Here is an 18,423-nt window from a genome sequence, read left to right on the forward strand (position 1 = left end):
GGAGTGCTGGTGACCTTGGCTGGGCTAGGGGAGGGAAGAGAGCTAGACTACCACCAGGACAGCATCCTGAATAAGATGGCCGGACTGGTTGAGCAACTCTGTGGATGAACCAAGCCCCTCTGGACTTGTGAATTTTAAGTCAAGTGCTGGAGAACAAACCCAGAGTCTCATGAAAACTGGAAAACTGCACAATGTGTTTTTTCACTGTTACATTTCAGCTCTCAAAGAAGTGAGGTTTCTAATATGTGAATGATGTCATAGTTGAAGATATTTTAGAGATAGAAATTTCTAACTCAAATTGAAGCACATAGAAGAAGTGATCAGGAAGAATCTACAGAAATTCATAGAGTGAAGGAAGCTGGGAACTTTTGTTTTCTTTCTGCTTTGTGCATTTACCCCTTTCTTTAAAAATTAAAAGTAGGTATTCCTCTAGAAAAACAAATAAATATTCTATATTCTGAGGAGGAGTCTAGCTTCTCATCCAGTCAGCTATGTGGGATCCTAGAGCAGTAGCGTTTGCACTGGCCCAGCTCTGGCCTTCTGGAACCCATTCCTGCCCATTGGCTGTGGGGGAGTCCCACGACCCAGCTGCCAGCAGTCCTCTGGTAGTGCCCCAGCTACAGGCGGCTGCAGCTTTCTCTGCGTGCATGGCTTCTTCCGCAGGCCACTCACACCACAGTTGCCGCTTGTACCTTCCATTTCTGGGCAGCTCGGCCTGTAAGCAGGCTCTGCCTTATTTGGAGGTAGAATCTCGCCCTGGCTGCCACCTTTCTCAGCTTGAGCCCCTTTGAACCCCAGTTCCTGGCCTGATCAAAGGGCCCCTCAAATGCCATTTGGAGGTCATGAAAAGACAGACACTGTAGCCCAGGGCATGTATTGGTGGTCACTCTTCATGGGACCAAGTGTAGGAGCTTTTGATTTGAAAGCACAGTGAAGCAGTTTCCAGTCCCAGTCTTCAGAGCATCACCAGGAAACTGGAATTCCATACTGAGCTTGCATGGAAGACCCAGACCTCACAGAGCAGGAGGAAAGGACTGTTGTCAGGAGTGACATGTCATGGCCGACTCCATGGAGATGAGTTTCTGTTCATCCTTTACACAAGGATCCCTGTTGTTCTTCCCATTTTAAAGGAAAAGAAACTAAGGCTTAGGAGCACGACAAACTTCAGCCTCCACACTCTCAGATTTGGAGAATTATATGAACTTCTCATTACTATTACGTGTACTTGAGATAGGTGACTTCAATAGAGGTCTGTTTTGGGCTCACAGTTTTGGAAGTATGGGGTCCAAACAGCCCTGCACAGCCCTGGCGTACCACATCCTGATGGCAGTGTGAGTATCTCTGACTCTGGTCTGTCTCCTTTCTCTGGAAAGTCACGGGAGACTTCTATTCCAGTGACCTAATCAAGCCTAACACTTCTCAAAGGCTCTGCCTCCAAAGGCCACGGACAATCAGGTTTCCATCTCCTCACATGATTGATAGGTGCCTTAGTTACTTTTCTATTGCTGTGGAGAGTACCGTGCATGTCCTATGTCTTTCTTCTGTTCTCCAAGCTGCAGTTTCTAATTGCTCCAGATGACTGGACATACGACGTAAAAGATTGCTGTAAAGTCCTAGGTGGGATGTGTTGCTGAGTGGACATTCTGCTCTGTATGCCCCCCCCCCTTTTTTTAAAATTTACACACTTGTATCATAGCAGAGTGGGCTCTCTCTTTCCACCTTGTGAGTCCTGGATTGAGCCCAGGTCACCAGGTTTGCCACCAGACAGACACCTTTGCTTGCTGGCCATCTCACCGGCCTTTTCTCTGACACAACCACATAAACTCAGGCAGGGGTTCCGGGGGAAATCTAGTTTCTGGGCAGAAAACTAGAACAGACATTCTTCCTGGTCTTTCTTCTCTCCCCAGATTTGTGGTAGGTATCCACACAGCTGACTGTATAGTCCTCTCCAGGGACTCTGACCTTCTGGGGACAGATTCTTCTAGTAGTTCTGGGAACTGAACCCAGGACCTTGAACATGCCAAACCAAGGGTCAGGTTTCTGTATTTGTTGTTTGATTTTTTTCCAATATGGTCTTGCAGTATAGCCTAGACTGACCTAGCACTGGCAATCCTGCCTCTGCATTCTGAGGGCTGACATGACAGGCCACATCAGGGTCAGTTTTGATTAGAACATCCATCTCTCCTTCCCAGAGGTAATCTAATATCTTTGCAGGTTCAGATAGCTCTCTGGCCTACTCCTAGATTCATCCAGTCCTTTAGAGAAGCTGAATGGGCTATTCTAAGTAGGCTTGTGGGGGTTCTTCACCTTCTCCTTGTCCTCTTAGTCCCCCAGAGTCCTCACTGCCCTGAAGTCCATGGGTGTAGCATGCCTGTTACCACACATCAAAGGAGGCTAGATGTCCAGAGCTATCCAGAGATGGCCAAAAGTCAAGGAGCCTAAGGGTCAGATGTTTGACACCTGTGTGTGTGTGTGTGTGTGTGTGTGTGTGTGTGTGTGTGTGTGTGTGTGTGTGCGCGCGCGCGCGCGCGCGCGCGCGCCTTAGTTACTTTTCTATTGCTATAGAACATGTTATACTATTTTATTTATTGACAGAGTCTCACTTTACAGCCCAGGCTGGCCTCAGACTTGTAGCAGCAGTCCTCCTGCCTTGACCTCCCAAGTGCTGAAATTACAGGGGTTTGCCATCATACCATGCTGCTACATATTTTTAAAAAATGATTTATGTGTTGTATATAGGTAGACTCCTTTCTGTCTCTTCGAGTAACAGTGTTTCCACCTTGAGGCTTCTGTTTGCAGCCTGCAACTGTTTGACATGGCTGGCCCCAGGTCTCTTGCACTCTTGTGAGATGAGTTTGGCTGTACCATCTCTTTAAGTTCTTTCCAAGTCCTCCCCCTATCAAAAGATAAAAAGTGTGTGACTTCTGTCAGGCATTTGAGAAGGCATAGCATCTCAGACTTTGGTTTTCCTTAGTTCCTTGGGTCCTGAAGGAGAGGCAGAGGTAGGCATTCACACTGTACTCATTCTTGGGCACTTGGGGTTGAGTAACGGTGTCCAGGTGAGGGGCAGCTATTATGGTAGCCCAGCCCAGCCCAACATAGGTGGTATATACACATGCTTACTTCTGAGTACATGAGGGCTTGACAGTGCCTTCCTGATACAGGCACTCAACTTTTCTTCTAGTCCAGGGCCTGACTGAATTTCTGGAAACTTCCAAACTTATTATTTAGAGGTCAGTGCCTGTAGGTGAAGTCTAGAGGTGGAGAAAGAAGCTGTTTGGGCTATAAGGGGAAAGAGAAGGTCTGGTCAGCTGGAAATGAAGACCAAATAAGTGAGGAAGGAAGGAGAGTGAGAGCCAGTGAAAGGGAGAGGAAGACGGGGAGCAGAGAAAGAAGGGGGACAGAACCATGGCATAAGTGTCAGAGTGGACGCCTCAAGGGCTTTCTGTTAACCAAGGCAGGGCGCCCCTTCTGGATTCTCTGCATATCCTTAGGTTTGGGTTCCAGATATAGTAAAGGCCTATGTGGTCTGGTGAGGCTATCCTCTGAGTCTGGCCATGATGACAGCCCAAATGGTTTCCTCTTTTGCCTCTGGGCCTCTGCAGCCACTGGCATCAAGCAAATAAGTTTGGAGGCTTCTAGAAGTTCACTCAGGCCTGTGATAGAAAAGTTGAGCACCTGTACCATGGTACTTCTAAGACCCTAAAAATGGAGAGAGGAGCTTAGACTGCCCAGGAAGCAACTGCAGGAGTTCAGAAGTGATGCTTTAGCTGCCTCTAGGGTTCCTCGGGGATTAGCGTATGAGACTATTTTAGGTTTTGCCCTGTGTGAACCTATAGTGGTGTTGACTGCCTCTGGTGATGTCATATAGGCTAGGGAAGAAGGTTGGACAGACAGGCACATGGTAGGGAGAACCACAGATGTATGAGATCAGAGTCAGCAGAGAGGAAAGGCTGCTGGAGATAGCCTGGTCTGCATTTTCACTTACATCAGTGATCCCAGCCCAGGGCAGAGGCAGAGATGCATTTCTGTTCCTAAGTGGGAGCAGTGGACATCTGGGCAGCTTTCTGCCTTGCTTTTGCCAGCACCAACCCTAGACACCCAACTGGTTTTCTGATCTTCACTGTCAGCTTGTGGGATCTGAGGAGAGAAGTGGGCTGGGAACCATATGAACTGCTTGAAAATACCTCACAAATTAGGAATTGGGATGCTTTCATTCTCAATGGTATTGCCACTAGATGAGACACAAAGCTCTTTGCTTTAAAAAAAGAAATGTATTCTCTGCATTCCTCCTCTAGAGAGTGCTACTCGGCAGAAGGTTCTAATGTGAACAGAAAGGTACAGGCTGGCAGTGAATGCCACCCCCAGGCAGGCAGGGTTATCTGTTGCTCACTGCCGTCTCCCTAGCACATTAACTATACCTGTCATGCAAGGAATACTCCACAGGTACATGGTAAAGCAGAGCTATAGCAGTCGATTAGCTTTGTTGGTTTAAGAATACATCAGATCTACAAGGAGGGAGGTCTGACAGCTGACCTGGGTTGACATACTCATAAAATGATGATATTGAAGCTCAGAGGTGGGTGGGAAAGTAACAGGTTGCCCATGTTGGACCCAGGCAGAAGACTATTCATTCAGAGGACAATCAATGAATGAGAGACCTCTTTGGCATGATGAAGTTAGCAGATGACAATGAGGGTGATTAACAGGTGGAAGGGGCATCACGGAGGCTGAGGCTGCTACCTCCTGAGGGATCGTTTCTCCGTGCTCTGGTGTCCACAGCATGGACAGCAGGTCACAGAAGCTCTTCGTTAGCTTAGCAGCTCAGCTAGCACCATGAACCTTGCCATCAGACTAAAGCTAGAATGTGACCTAATGCTTGCTGGCCTCCCTACTCCTGCCTTGGCCCTACATTCAGTCTCTTTGTGGCAGCCATGGGTTATAATGAGGACCTAGGGGAGATTATATCCTTCCTATGCTTGAAACACCACAAAGACCTTCCCCCACTCCCACACCCCCATCACGTTCCCTGCAAAACAGAATATCTTAACTGTGGTGTACTATGTCCTATGGGTATGCATTTGTCCTCCTTTGACATACTGAAGGTAGCTACGAGCTCTCCTGCCTCTGGCCTTTGCTTATGATCTCACCTCTAGCTTTTCCTTTAGTTATCTGAATGTTCACTACATAGTCTTTCCAGCTATGTTCTGAGCCTTAAGTCTCCTGGCATTCAGTATAAACACCCAGCCCTCACCCCATTCTCTCAGCCCCTTCCCTGGCTCTATATTTTCGTAACACCCTAAGAGTAACAACTATAGTCAGACACCACATAACATTTCACTCAATAACAGACTGCATGTACCACAGAGATTCCTAAGATTGTCTCCTAGTGTTGTTTGGAGATATGTCTTAGTTTGCGTAAGGACACTGTGATGGCACAAGTGCCTGATGCAGTTCTCAGAATGAACCGTGTTGATTGTACATCATTTACTTCTCCATTCTGTTTCATGCCTGCCTGGGGAGGAAAATGGAATCATTGTCTCATTCCTTGCTGTAGATCTCAGTGCAGAGAGAGCATCGTGTGCCCAGTAAGTACTCAGCACATGTCTACAAACCTGCAGATGAAGACTCTAAAAACAAAACAGAAAATATATACACACACACACAAGTACATGAACACTTTTAAATTTGGTGTTTTGCCTTCTGCATTTGTGTATGAGGTTATCAGATCCTGGAGTTACAGATGGTTGTGAGCTGGCATGTGGATGCTGGGAATCGAACCTGAGACCTGTGGAAGAGCAATCAGTACTCTTAATGCTGAGCCATCTCTTTAGCCCTAGATGAACATTTTTACCACCTGAAAGTTATGTGACATTGGGAAGAGCATCATTGGATGTTAGTGACCCAGTCCCTGAAATGGAGAGGATATAAAGAGATTTAAAATTGCCACCCCTTCTCCAAATAGAATACATGTAAAACATGCCCCACTCCAGCAAAGCAAACAAAAAAAACACCTCAGCCTTGTAGACTTTTAGCCTGAAGTTATCGGCCCAGGGTTGTTTGAACTTGACTTCTGAATCTCAGGGACAGGGTCCATGTCCTTCTCCTCTTCCTAACCCAGTCCTTGGTGGCCTTGTCCTTTGTGTTGTGCCCCCCAGCCCCAGACTTCGTTCCTGCTTAAGTCCCCAGCCTTCCTGTTTTTCTCTAGCTTCTCTCTCACTGTGCAATAGAGCGGCTGTTCAGATAGCCATGGGCAACTATGAGGCAGGCTGGTCAGCTCTCCAGGAGCCCAAGCCACACCTATGGGAAGCACCCATAAAAATAAAACTCTCCCGAACTTAGTAGGGACCACCACTCTGCTGTCCCCAGGCAGGACTTACCTATTGGAATCTGAGGCTCAGGACATGGAAACCCTCCTGCCCTGTAGCCCTATGCCTGGCCATCCCTTACATGAAAATGATTACATGAAACCCGCCTGCCACCACACAGAACCCTGCCAGCAGAGTCTTAGGGAACAAGCCAGAGGCTAGACTCATGCAGTTTAAATGTGAGTTTTGACTTTGTCATTTGATAAATACAGATTGAGTTGCGAGTACCACATGCTAGATACTGTACTGGGCAGAGGTGAATACAGCTTCTCTTGACCTTTCTAGTTAAGAGTTCCTCTGAGCCAACTAGGACCCCTAGAACAAATAAGTACTCCTCTTTTCTTGGGGACAAGTCATGCATCACTGCCTCATTCCTTAGACCCTCCTGGGTCTGTCAAGAGTACTCATGGCTTGGTGACTGAACCCCAAGTTTCTCTAACCCATCACCCTTTTCAGTGGGCTGTCAGTTCATAAAGAAGCCATGGCTGAATCAAGGTTATAAACAGAAGGCCTAGCTAAACTTCACTCATCCACCATCATTCATTACCAAATACTGAATGTCTATCAGGTACCAACCTACCAGTGGAGGACACACCAAACAATACAATTAGGGAAGTTTCTGCCACTTAGAAATGGGAAAGTGTTTCAGGCAGAGGAACCAGCAGGTACAGTAAGAAGGGGCATTGTAATGAAGCCAGAGGAAGGGTATGACATCAAGAAAGTCAGAAGGGCTGGGGCAGGGGGGCTTATGGGGGGTGGAGTGGGGAATGGAGAGGTGACTCAGCAGTTAAGAGCACATGGTGGTCATGCAGAAAACCTGGATTTGGGTTCTAGCACCCACAAGGTGGCTTACAACCATCTGTAACTCCAGTTCCAGGGAATCCAGCACCCTCTTCTGACCTGCACAGGTACCAACCATGTTCAGAGTGCACAGCCATACATGCAGGTACAACACTCATATGCATGAAATAACATGAAATTTTAAAAATATTTATGTTATATTTTATATGTATGAGTGCACTACATGGATGCCTGGTATTTGTGTCTGAACCCTTGAACTGGAGTTACAGATGGTGGTAAGTCTCCATGTGGGTCCTTGGAATTGACTACTCCCCATACCCACTCCCACCTCATCCTCTGGAAGAACAGTCTGGGCCATCTCTCCAGTATCTTCCTCCCTTAAGTTGTTTTTTAATGACAAAATAAAATTTAAGAGTCAGGGAAGAGAGTCAGCCTCAGCCCTCCAGCATGGGCACACACTGTCAGCTGTATGCTCAACTCGTACACCTGGCCTTGTGAGTGATTACATAGAGGAGATAGGTAAGTTAGGAAGCTGTAGGTGAGGATCAAGAGGTCAGTCTATGACTGTTAGTGACTCGATGGTGCCCACAGCAGGCCTTCTGCTTCTCGTGGCTGTCTCAGGACTGAGTGACATAGGGTCCCTGGACAGGTCATTAAAGTCCAAAACTAAGCAGTCCTGCATTTCAAAGGTGAGGAGATTAGACCTTATCCTTTAAGTTTCAACCTTGACAGAGGTCTGCTTTGCTTTCTTTTAAGTGACTAAGGAGGTCCTTATTGCATAATGGGACCAGAGGAAACTCAGAAATGCCAAGCTTAGCTGTAATTGCTGATTCCCTGTAAAGAGAACAAGGGCTCCGGGCAATCACTTGATGAGGAGATCTGTTCTTTACTTTTTGTCTGAGAGGGTCTCAAATATCTCAGCCTCACCTCATACTTGGAATATATCAGATGGCCTTGAACTCCTGCCTTGCCTCTACCTCCTAAGTGCTGGGATTCCAAGTCAGTTAGTTACCTTATGCCCAACCTTGAGTCTGTTTTTAAAGCATCTTTCCATTCCAATGTAGACTAGGGTGACTTTCAAGACTAGGGCCAGGAGGTAGAACAACTGTTGTCATAAACTCCCTCTTAGACCTCACCAGGTTGCAGGGAGAGCTGGAAGAAACACCACCACCTTCACCCTAGCATAGGAGGCACACCATCATGGGCAGGGTGGGATGGGGTATAGGGTCTATGGAGACTTTCGCACCTGCAAGGTGGGGTTTAGAAGTGTCAGCCCCTGGCTCCTAAGTGTGAAAAAGATAGCTCTTTCCCACAGAACAGATAGGTGCCTGAAGAGGAAAAGGTGTAGGAGAATGGGATTGGGTAATTAATCTTGACTTGGAAAACCTGGATGGATACTTGAATGGATGTATAGATTCATTAATGAATGGATGGATGGTTGGATGGATAGAATGGGTGGGCTGGGTGGGTGACTTAGAAAAGGGCTGGCTGGCAAAACTCTCAGTTTGCGTCTATGTAGCATTTCTGTGTTCCCAGGGGTCTGTCTTTAGTGTGGTGGCAGCCCCCACTCCCGCAGGTCCAGCCTCAAAGTCCCAGTCTTCTTTGTTTCATCTTATTCTCTGGGAATCTTCAGGCACTACCTCCCTTGCTGCCCGCCTCGAAGATATATCCTGGGATCAACCAGTGTTGCCCCCTCAAAACCCTGAACTCCTGGGTCTGTAAGTGCTAGGATCTCTGAGGTGCATCTCTGGTGCAATGAAAGGAGGCACGTCATGAAGGTCCCTTCCTACTTGTCTACACCTACACACACACAAACTCCCACACGTCATTCTGTGCCCCAACCCCAGCACTGCTTGTTCGCACCTTAAACAGCTTTTCTGCTCGGTGGGATCCTTCAAGGGCCAGCTTCTGCCTACCAGGTTTCAGACCCTACACTATCACAGGCAGCCTCAGATCCCTGCGTGTGGCCAGTGTACGCACAGGCGCAATGTCCATACTTTCTCAGTCCCTTGGCCCCACACAGCAGCCAGCCCAGTCACAAACAAGCCCATACGAATACACAACGCCCTCGGAACACAGCCCACGCAGGCAGCCCCGCCCACGCAGTCACACTACCACCTATAAACAATCGCACACAAACACCACCCCCACGCAACCACTGCATCACTCAGTCCCGCCGAGACCTACCAGCATGTTCAGAGGCTGGTTTCTAGTTAATCCCCCGCCCCCCATCACCAGCCCGTGACATTCACACGTAGGGCAGAACAGGAATTTATAGCCACACTGATACACGGTCCTGAACGCACAGCCAAGGGCTCACCCGTGGGCTCGTAAGTCACTAGAAAAAATATTAAAGCATTCCCTCCCTTCTAGCTTTGGCACGCGCGCGCGCACGCACAGCACCCCCTTCCCTCCCCGCCCCCACTCGGTCTTTAGGCGCCTAGGAACCTCGCAGCAGTGACCTGGCCACAGCGGTGAGAGCCGCGAGAGCGTCTCCTTGGCGCCCCCTCCTCCCGCTCGCGCCCAGCTTACCACTCCTCCTCCCTGCCCCCTCCCTCTTCTCCCCTCCTCCGCGTCTGGGGCGCGGGCTGCGCGCAGCCAAGCCCCCTTGTCGCGTGCCCCTCCCCGCGCGCGCCCTGCGCCCGCATCGTGCTAGCCCAGTGGACGTGGCCACAAGGCCGTCTCTAATTACCTCCTGTCCCCCCGGCGGCCAGTGAATAATGGCTACTGAGGGCACTCGCAGGCGCTGCTGAGCAGGAAGCGAGGGGCTGGAGAGGCGCGGCGCGCACGGGAGCGCGAAAAGAGAGGAACGAGCCCAGCGCCAGCGCTCGCGGCGCGCAGAGAAAGGAATCGTGTGAGCGCTCACATATTTTTCTCCCAAGGATCTCATCTGGCGGTCGGGTACTGGAAGAAGCGAGGGGAAGAGCGCACCGTTGCAGAGAGACGGCAAGAGAAAAGGGAGACTGCGAGACGCGCCACGCCGGCGCCCCAAGACCCAGGAGGAGCCCGCAGGTATTGTTGGCGGCGAAGCTTTGTGTCTTCGGCGGGCTGCTCCGGGCAAGAGGGCTCCCTGAATCCCGGCCTGCCACCTCGCTCTGACCTGCCGCGAAGTGGGGCTGCTGACGGGGGTCGCCGGGGGCACCCCCTCCCACCGCGCCGCGATCCTTGTTGGAGTTGCGGGTTTGCGTGTTTGGAGGTTTTCCATGTGGGTGGAGGGGATCAGTCTCAAGAGAAGGAATTTCTTTTCTTTCTTTTTTTCTTTCTTTCTTTTTTTAATGGCCGCAGCAGTTAGGTTGTGCTGGGGATTCTCCCCTCCCTTTTGCTCCACAATGCCTTGGTGAGCGGTCACGGCGACCGAGCTACTGGTGGAAGAATTGGGGCTGAGATGTCGCGGCGGGTGGCCGCAGATGGGGATGCTGGAGAAGGAAGGAGTTCACCTCAAGTTCGCAATCTGTATCGGGAAGCTGGTCCGGCCTGGGAGGGCGTTTCGAGCACCGGTCCTACTGTGAGCAACCAGTGAGAAACTTCCCGAGAGTGCCGTCTCCCGGGGGACAGTTCCCTGGCGCCTCTGGGTGCTACTGCTGCCCCTCCTCTCAGCCTTGGAGCGTTTAAGCCCCCTACCCCCACCCCCATTTCCCGGCAGCTTCCGGATCTGGTGGACTGATCGGCTTCAAACACTTCCCTTAGATACCCCTCCCCATTCCCTGTTGCGTTCCCTCTGTCCTGCGCCAGCTAAATCAGCTGAGTGGCCAAGCTGACAATAAAATCTCATGCCTTTGCGGTGAGGGGCAGGGGTCATGACTCAGCCTCTCCTGTGACTGCTGACCCTGAGCCCTAGGCAGGGGAAGGGACTCCCTCTTTCTTCCTTGTTTGGGTTGGAGAGGTTACCACTGGATGGTGTGGAGGGAAGGCGAATAGGGGTGCCCAGCAGGGAGAGTTGGGGTGCACTGGCTGGGCTGTGGATTCTGCCCAACCGGGCTTGACGATTGGCTGGTGCCTTTGGGCACGTAGGAGAACCACTCTAACCTCAGCCTCCTCCCCTCCTGTACAATGCAGGCTAAGAGGTGATCCCGGAGGTGATGTGCTTGTATGACGAAGTGCTTGGCTTCCTGAAATCCACAGCAGACACCACTGCTCTGGTGACCCAGAGATCCGATGCCTGTACTTTTCCTGGGATGAAATGGGGGTGAAGGGCTGCTAAGGGGGGAGGGTGGTAGGAATAGTTCTTTTTCTACACTGGCGCCATGGGAACGGAGGTCTGTCCCAGAGAATTCCTGGGGACTGCAGTCCAGAAAGGGGGAGGGCTTAGCTCCAAGGGGGGGGGGATCGTCTGGGTCAGAGCCTTGGCACTGAAAGCTGTCAGATCTTTGGGTTTGTGGAGAGGTGTGGGGCTGGGTGGGCGTTGTGAACCCCAGCTTTGATAGATGACTAGTTGAGCTGCTGGGGGTGGGGGAGTCCAGATACCATAGTAAATAGGCTGTCTGTTGAAGCCAGGGAAGACACCTCTCTCCGTAGAAACACGGTTCTTAGGGGAACAAGGAAGTACCTTTTGGGGTTAGGGAAATGGATTGTTTTTAGAGTGTTCTGGGGCTGTGTCCAGGAACCCGAAGAGTTAACCTTCTCCCTGAAATCTGTCAGTCCCTAAACCACAGAGAAGCATTGTTAGCCCCTCCATGCTAACAGCATGCTACTGCCTGTTAGGAGCTGCAGATCCAGACCGCCTTTCCCTGTTCAAGGCAGCAGCCTCTCTGCCACTAGCTCGACAGGATGCATGCTGGCTCCTCATTTAGGGGGTGCTTGTAGGAAACAAGAGTCAGAGCTTGTGGGTCAAGCAACCGAGCTGTGGCCTTGTGGCTCAAGGGAAAGGTTGGGCCCGGGGCACGGAAACTAGGAGGGATGTCATCCATCATGGGGCTGGGTTTAGGAAGAAGAGCAACCAGACCTTCCTTCCTGACTCTCTGTCTTACCCACACCCACACCTTCACCCCTACAGCCGAAGACCTGGGTCTTTTAGAGTGACTTTCTGACCCCCAGGATAGACTGCGACACTTGGGAGTTGAAACAGCTTGGAGATGAGGACTCTGGGACATAGAGCTTCATTTTGCCAAGCTTGCTGCTGCCTACTGTTCAACCCCAGAGCATAAGCACCTTGGAGAGTTTTGTGTGGTGAAGGAGGGCTGGGGATACAGCACAGAGGGGACTACTGACCCTGCTCTGAACATCACCTCCACTTCCTGTAGGCTGAAGCTATTCTCATAGAACCTCAGAGCCAGGCACAGCAGACAATATTGTCTGGTATTTGGCTAGACAAACATAGGATTAATGATTAATGAGTGAGTCAGTGAGTGAAGGGGTTAGAAGCAGCAGGTCATTTTTTAAAGGTATTCTTGACATATATATAATAACACAGTTTACAAAACACCCAGAAAAACAGAGAAAACAAACAGATTATTGAGTGTCTTAATGGTCTCTGACAATGCTTGCATTTGGTATGGTTCTTCCCACAGGTTGGCTTTGATGGTTGGTGATTTAAAGGCTTTCATGAGTTGTCTGTATTTAGATGTATGTATGTTCTGCTTTTGTTTGTTTGTTTGTTTGTTTGTTTGTTTTGAGGGGGTGCTGATAACACCAGCCTTTTCCTGTTTTGTAACCAGCTCTTTGTAAGCACCAAGGTTAATATCTTCAGGCCTTTCCAGTCAAGTAGGTTTGGTGTAATTTGCTTTCTACTGCCCTTTGCTCCCTATACTGGGACAAAATGAGGTAGATGCGTATATTTTATGTAGAGCGCCTTTTCTGGTGTTTAAAGGTGATTTCCTCGGGCTGGGGATTTAGCTCAGTGGTAGAGCGCTTACCTAGGAAGCGCAAGGCCCTGGGTTCGGTCCCCAGCTCCGAAAAAAAGAACCAAAAAAAAAAAAAAAAAAAGGTGATTTCCTCAAAATGCTGCTGCCGCCACCAGCCACCACAGTGAAAGGCTCCAGCATGCCTGCAGTGGAAGAAAAAGGCTTCTCTAGCTTTCTTGGGCTAAGTAGGACACCGTTCTTCCTTCCCCAGTGTCTAGAAACTTCTTGGTGCTACAAAGAACCTTGGCAATGAGTCACTTGTCTGACCTCCCTCTTTTGACTCAAGAAGAGGAAACCAGAACCCAGAGGGGAGTGAGTCCCAAGGTCACATATCAGGAACCTGCTACTGATCTGGCCGTGGGTTATTGTATCTGGGAAGAGTCCTAGGCTGAGCTTGCCCATTTCATAGATGACAGACCAGGTGAGGAGAGCCATTCAGCTTGTCCCTGCTGTACCTGGAGCAGCAGCAAACAGGCTCCTAACCTCTTCTGTGTCATGTACACTGTTGTGGCAGTGGGACTAGGGCTACTAGCCCAGTCCCCAGCCTGAAGTTGGTTAACCCTCCGCCCCCACCTCTTACCCTGTTACCATCTCATTTTCCAAAGGGAAAAGCTGAGGGTCAGATGCAAGTGCATCAAGAGAGGTGCGGCTGTAGAATTCAGGCCCCAGGAGGTAATTCCTCTCTCTGCTGCAGCTTCCAAGTTCAGAGACCCAGTTGTGGTCTGTTAGGAGTTGGAAAGGTATAAGCACTGATCAGATGTACTGTGTCTGGGATGGGGATCAGTTAAGTCCATTTAGAATTCTTAGAATTCTTTTGATCTGAGGTTGACTATAGACACCTCAATGTGGTGGATTTGGAAGAGAATGGAAGAAGGAAGAAAAAAGAAATGGGATAGAACGGATTTTAGGTCAAATAAAGGAAGCAAAGAGAAAGTCCTGTGGACCTCATCAGGTATACAGAAGAAAGACTGGGGATACTTCTTCCAGTGGGAATGTCAGGCCAGTTGGTGCTGGGCACCATGGGGCGGCTATACAGGGCTGAGTGCCGTTCATTCTGTCACCTTCTCCACAGGGAAAGGAAAGGCCACTAGCCTGGGACCTGTATGCTTCTATGTGGTTTAGGTCCTTCTGACCCCAAACATGTTGCACCAAGCCTTAGAGAACCTTGTAGCAGGCAGCTGTGGCTTCCGATTCCCCACCCAAGAACAGGGCCCTTTTTGTCTCCTCCCTGCCAGCACTTCATCCCTGAAGGTTGAAACTGTGCTGAATATGGACATTTGGGTGGGATGTGTGCAGGTGAGTGCTCATCTGTGTCGTGTATTGGGGTGTGCCCATATGTGTGCTTCTCATCCTCCTCCCCCTTACTTAATGTTTTGAAACAGGGATCTTACTATGTAGATATCTGGCCTCAAACTTGTGACCCTCCTGCCTCCACATGCATCTCCTGTCTAGACACACATGCCTCTGTTCTCCTGTGGGTGCCCTGCATGTGGATGCATGCACGTGTCTGCAGGTATCTGTTGGGGTGGGATGCAAGCTTGTATACATGTATGTTTGTGAGTGTACAGTAACCTCCTGGTGGCCTTGAGGAGACCCAGGCTTTTGTGCCATTCTCAAGGTTGTAGGTGGTAGGTAGAAGTGAAGTGTGGCCTTTTGCTGACAGGGATACACTGGGAGAGCAAAAAGAAAGAAAATCCTAGAAGACTGTCTTCCTTGTGGTCTCCAAGGAGATCAGCCTGTGAAATGATCCGCACGTTAATTAAAAACGATTATATCCTGATTGAGCTGTTTCTGCTCAACCCCCAGCCAAGGAGAGGATAAGGCTGCACAGGGGGGTCTGGATAAACAGAGTCCAGCCACAGACTAAGGACATAGGTTTGGAGGGGTATGGCAGGTATTGGGGGATCCATGCCCAATTAAGGTTCCCTGAGGTGATGTCTTTGAGGTGTAAGGAGCTGAATGGCACCCATCGGAATGCCATGGATCTGTATTCATGTTCATGGTACTACATCATTTGCATAACTCTGCATGTTGGTGTGTGTGCTTAGTGTTACAGAAAACTGACATAGCTTCCTGCAGCCAGATGTTGGGAATTCCAGGCCGTACCCAGTTCTCTGACCTCAAGACCCAGCCTGTTTCTTAATTCTTAGCTGCCCCCAGACTCCCATTTTGGAGCTTCTGGGAAGCTTAGGGCCAAGAGAACCTTCTCATTCTCCATGTCACTAAGTTCCTTCCTTTCTGAGGCCTCATCTACACAGAGCGTAAAGCCGTGTTGTTCCTTCGCGTGGGGGATTTGACAGCCCACCACCTAGACAGTCATCATCTGACTTGCATCATTTGTATCTGCCCCTGCTGTCCTGTGTTAGCTGATAATCTGTAGCAGATCAGACCCAATCCCAGGGCTTGCAGGCACTGCAGCCACACTTGGGGTGCACATGCTGAGATTTCTCTAGGAAAGCCCAGGCCTGGCATTGCTCTGCTTTGCTTGGTTATTTCTCCTGTTAACCCAAGGGGTGCTCTGGTAGAGCGTCGCAGTCACAAGCATCCAGTGACAGACATTGCTGTAAACCTGCTCACCTCAGCATCTGGGAGACCTGCCCACCACTGCACCTCTTCCTACTCCCACACTAATTGGCTGCTTCTGCCCCAGGCTTGCCCCGGTTCTCTGAGAGGGAAAGACTCATATCCAAAAGAATTGAAGGTCACTGCCCCAAGGTAGCTGAGCCTAATTTTCCCTTTGGTGCAACAGTGATGGTAGCTTTTCCTGGTGAGTCTGTCAGGAAGTGAATGAGGTAGGATCTGTTTAAGCACCTGACAGCCCCAGATGCAAAAGGACTCACCTGTACATTTCTATATCCAGGACATATGTATGCTGCCATGGGAGAGGAGTTAAGTTTGCTGACTATTGAGGAAAGAGACAAAATGTAATCCTTCAGGGTTTTCTAGGAGACAGCCTTGGGTGCAGCTAACTCATCTCGGGATGAGCCTCTTGGGGAGCTAATGTGCTCACTGGAGTCACCTCAGGTCACCTCAGTGAAAGTGGAATGTTTTGGAAAAGCAGTGGGAGACTCCTGCTGGACTGGGTCCCAATGAGATTTATTAGATCTGACCTCACATTTTTAGGGGACGGTTGACCAGGGAGAGGTGTATAAGCCAGAAGTAGTACTCTGAGAATGAGAGGGGCAGGAAGAACAGGAGGTCAGCTTCCACATATTCCAAAGGGCAGAACTGGGAGGGAACAGGACAGGTGTCCGCCCACCTGAGAAAAGTCCCAGTTACCCCTGCAGGCTGCCACCTCTCAGGAGCAGCTTCACTGAGTTTCCGCCTATTGTCTTCTTTCTGCTCATAGTGCTACTTCTCCCCACAGGAGAAGGCATGGTCAGCCCTGTGTAAAATGCTAACCTGTTATCTTGTTTCATCAGGCAGGTCTGAAGGAACCTATGCTTGCATAATGCCAGTCCAAGCTGGCAGTGCAGGGGAGGCCATAAGGGCCAGTTGGTCTTCCTGGAGATGTAACAGAGTACCTGTCACCCACTTTCTCAAGACCCAAAATCTAGATGTTTCTGTGACACATTCTGTTCAAAATCATACAATATCAACGTTGCAGCTAACCGCTTAGGGGTCAGATATGGACTCCAGACCACTATTTGCTGTCCAATTAAGTCACTGTTACTACTAGGTCACTGTGTTGCCCTGTGTACAGGCTTAGTGTGGAAGGCATTCTCTCAGGAAGCTCCCTGGTTCAGTGAGACACTAGCAGTCTCATGGGTGCTCTGGCCATACAGGCTTATGGTCTAGGGCTTCAACCAGAGCCGAAGTGACCAGGAAAAACTATGGGGGAGGCCATCTTGAAGGTTAGAGTATAGAATAGAGGTACTGCATCAGGGTTATCCAGATCAGGCTGAACTAGGTCAGCCTGACCTTCTATTTGTGGCTGTGAAGCTATATTGCTGACAGCCCATACGTCTGTCTAGGAGGCCCTGCCCTAGGACACCTTGGCAGGTGTCCCAGAGGAAGGGGACTCAGAGCACAGTATTCTTTGCCAGAGAAGGAGCATTGGCAGCTCAATATTCTTAACATTGTGCTTGAGGCCTGTGGTGCAGGACAAAGGAGTATGTGTGGATATGAGCAGCTCTAGATCAGAGTGGGCACAGAGCAAGCCAGATAGGACATGCAGCTGACAAGGCACTGAGCTATGACTGCTATGAAATACATCCCTTGGAAGGCACTGGGAAAGAAGGGCTCACTAGGCAGAGAGCATGACTAGCTCAGAGGTAGAAACACTGAAAAGTCAAGGGATATTGGCAAGTCCACACCTGTTTCCAAGGATACGACAGCCCGTCTCTCAATACCCTTGTGTCCCCTTCCCGATGGGGCTCCTGAACAGACCCTGGCTGGGGACAGCCAGAGGGATGCAGAGCCTAACCTGTTCCCTAATCACCTTCCTGAACCAGAACCACTGGCCTGCCATTCTCTATACCAAGGAACCCTGAGTCGTACAGGGAAAAGATGGGGAAGTCCTGGGGCCATAATCAAAACCTAGTAGATTACAGTGCTAGATAATGAGGATTAGGATACTGATGGGGTATAGCAGCAGAGCCTGGGTAAAAACCTGCTGGGTACCAGGCCTCAGCCTCCCTTCCTTCCTTCCCTTTTTTTTTTTTAATTACTTATTTGTGTATATGAGTACACTGTCGCTGTCTTCAGACACACCAGAAGAGGTCATCTGATCCCATTACAGATGATTGTGAGCCACCAGATAGTTGCTGGGAATTGAACTCAGGACCTCTGGAAGAGCAGTTCAGTGCTCTTAACTGCTGAGCCATCTCTCCAGCCCACTTCCTTTCTGTAGACTTTCTGTCACTAGAATGTTCCTTCACCTCCAGTTTGCAGAGGTAGAAACCGAAGTGTGCAGGGATCACATCTGGAAGCACTCTGGGAGTAGCCCTTTGCCATGGTTAGAATGGACTCTCCTGGAATATTGAGTGAGATAGGGTAGTAGGGGGAAAGACCCTTCTGCTGAACTCCCTAGTTAGTGCCTATGAGTACACACAGACTGAACCCAGGCTTGCAGCGGGCCTGAAGCAGGAGTAGGTTTGAGCAAGGTAGAGCTTCCTAGCACCCTCATGTCCAAGGGCCCTAGGTAGATGGACACTGATCATAGGTCACTCTGTGACTGCAGAGTAATTTACCCTGGACCATGCTCTGAGCTGCCATTCATGTTATTTTCTGCTGTGTAATACAAACATAACCTCCCTGGGCATTGGATCTGCAAAAGGCTCATTGTTCTACTGTTCATTGTAACATTTTGATTGGCTGAGGAGGGGGCAAGTAAACCTCACAGAGAAGAGGATGACCCTTCAGGTTGCCCTCTCCAGTGATACCAAAGAGACCTGCTGAGACCATTTTTATGC

The 18,423-nt window shown here is 49.7% G+C and overlaps 1 protein-coding gene across 3 annotated transcripts in view; it reads left to right on the forward strand.

Annotated features, from left to right (window-relative positions):
- Rai1 (retinoic acid induced 1) overlaps positions 1-18,423 on the forward strand; it is a 94,862-nt gene that overhangs the window by 24,692 nt on the left and 51,747 nt on the right. Inside the window, exon 2 of one of the 3 annotated variants that reach the window (XM_087571781.1) lies at positions 10,052-10,181. The exons of 1 other annotated variant lie outside the window; for it this stretch is intronic. The gene's annotated coding sequence lies outside the window, so the exon portion shown is untranslated. 3 annotated transcript variants of the gene reach the window in all.

The sequence above is a fragment of the Rattus norvegicus genome, chromosome 10, assembly GCF_021556685.1.
Source record: "Rattus norvegicus strain SHRSP/BbbUtx chromosome 10, alternate assembly SHRSP_T2T, whole genome shotgun sequence".
In the NCBI taxonomy this organism is placed as follows: Eukaryota; Metazoa; Chordata; class Mammalia; order Rodentia; family Muridae; genus Rattus; species Rattus norvegicus.